This window comes from Rhagoletis zephyria, unplaced genomic scaffold, assembly GCF_001687245.7.
Source record: "Rhagoletis zephyria isolate East Lansing unplaced genomic scaffold, Rhagoletis_zephyria_1.1 Rzeph_scaffold_14668, whole genome shotgun sequence".
Classification (NCBI taxonomy): Eukaryota; Metazoa; Arthropoda; class Insecta; order Diptera; family Tephritidae; genus Rhagoletis; species Rhagoletis zephyria.
This window is the reverse complement of record NW_016171736.1, coordinates 6,193-8,739: the sequence shown is the minus strand read 5'-3', so window position 1 is coordinate 8,739 and position 2,547 is coordinate 6,193.

Here is a 2,547-nt window from a genome sequence, read left to right as displayed (position 1 = left end):
AAAATTATGAAAACTCAACCAATTTTCACCTAAATCATGGAGCGTGCAAGAAAATGCACAACACCGTCAGCTAAAAAATTGGAAAAAATTAACGGAATTTTGTACACTTGAAACTTGCACCTTATCCTACTAAAACTTAGCAGGCTACACCATGATACAAAAAAGAAGGTAGTTTCAATAAACAACTTTTTGATTAAAAAGGGGATTGTTGACAATTGCTCAATTGTAAAAAATTCGAAGCAGCGTTACCCAATTTAAGTTTTTTGGTGGAAGGGATTTTCTATCCTAAATTTGGGAGTATAAATAAAATAGCTGTATTAACATTTACCTTTAAAAATAATTAATATCCTATCTTAAAAACGTTTAAATCTTACATTAAATTCGATATCTACTTGCCAAAATCTTTATTTTTACATTAATAAAATGTTAGTGAGCATATTTAAAAATTTTTTTAGTGTCATTATGTCACCTGAATATTTCACAATGTAGCTGGCGACTGTTACAGTTTTCTATGTCATGACTGTCAGAGAAGTGAGTATTATCCAATTCTAATATCTATATTTCGATAGTATCGTTGTTTCTTTGCGTAAAAATAAATATATTTTACTGTTCAATATTGGAGGGGGTGTGAAACAACATTGATGATTTATTGTTAGTATGAAAACTAGAAACACAATTATCATCTTATTGAGCATTAGACCTCTTCTCTTTCAAAAACAAAAGGGGAAATGTTCGGTTATTTATGCAACGGCTTTGGGGTGGGGAGTGGAGACGGAGGGGAAATTCGTTGAAAAATGGAATAAAATTAGCATTTTGACAGAGAAAATGTAAGTTCACCTCCGGCTACGCTGACCACAGTATTTTTTACAAAAAGGTCCATATTTTAAACCGAATTTAGTCATAAATTTCCATCTAATAATTTGAAATATTTGACCACACGTGGGTGCTAAAATTTTTTGCTTTGGGTTCAGCGTTTGGACACACCTAAGCAAATGCAATTTCTTAAAATTTCATACCTTGTACTCAATTTTTTCAAATAAATTTAAGTGAACGATATATTTTAAGAAAAAGCAATTGCTCAGTTTTTATGCATACGGCCCAATAACCCAATATTATTGTACAAGTAAAATACCTTTTGCTTGTTCAAATTTCGATTCTAAGAGCAAAATGTTAGTAAACAAACAAAAGAATAATAAACAAAAAATTGGGGGATTTTAGATATTGGGTATGGTAGCACGAAATTTCACAATCTACTAAATTGTCAGGTTGTTAATATGGCGACGAAAAAGTTACATGGAACTTCTTCTTTTTTGTATCATGGGCTACACAACAGCATACGTAAAATTTCTCAATATTCTGAATAAAAGATTGAAATTAAGGTGAAATGCTTGAAATGGTGATTCAGTTTATTATATAATGAACTAGACTCTTTAAAAAAATATTTAACATTAAAAAACAAAAGAAATGTAGCCAGAACTGGTCATTATACCGCGTCACCACTGTTATTTTTCACGTAATAAAATGTCAAGTGCTTCAACGTTAAAGTCACCAGAAACCATATTCGCATACACTATGCAAAAAAATTGTAACGGTGATCATTTTATGAATTGCTAGTAAGTATTCAAAAAATGAAAAACAAAAAAAAAAAGATTCTTCAAAATCTTGGGTTTTGATAAACACTGAAGCTAATTTATTAATGTTTTTAAATTCTTTTAGGCGTTTAGTGCACAATCTATCGATCGAATTTCGAAAGAATATTATATGTACATATATGCATATTAAGGTAACCTGAATGTTACTTCTTTAATTCTGAAATATTTATATGTTTTGAATACATACATTTTTAAAAAAAAGGAGAGAGTTATTCGTCGGAATATATACATATACATTTTTTTTATGTATGTTACCGCACCACTGTGGACTACGTTAAACAATTTCTATAATTCTTTTTTTTTAAAGGAAAAATTACTCGTATAAACAAATAATTCAAATTAGTTTGAAAAATGCAATAAAAAATAAGTAGCCCAAACTGAGTGATCGTATCATTTTGTCGCGGGGTGTATGTACACATGCAGCGTTGCCACAGACACATTTTTTTTCCTACCAAAATTTCGTACCATAACCAACCAAAACTATCAAAAATTTTTTTGAGTTTTAATATTAGTTTTCAATGTCAATTTTTTAAAAAACATAGTTAACATAACATTTAGTAAAACTAAAACACAACTAGATTAATAAAAACAAATTAACTGCGTATAACGATTCATTTTACTGTACAGACTTATCCATGGGCACATATGTCTCCTAACACATGCATACATATCGTCACTAGATACGAATAAAGACGCGAGCTCAAAAGTTGATAGCGAAAAAAGAGGCGTAAAAAACTTTCGGCGAAGAAAGACTCTTAACATAGGTGACGGCAAATAAAGCCGCGTTAACCTCTTTGACAGCGAAGATAGACCCGCGGTCAACTATATTTTCGAGTGCAACAGTATTCCCCAGAACTACCCAAAGAGTTTTTCCCAGCTCTTTATTCGTATCTAG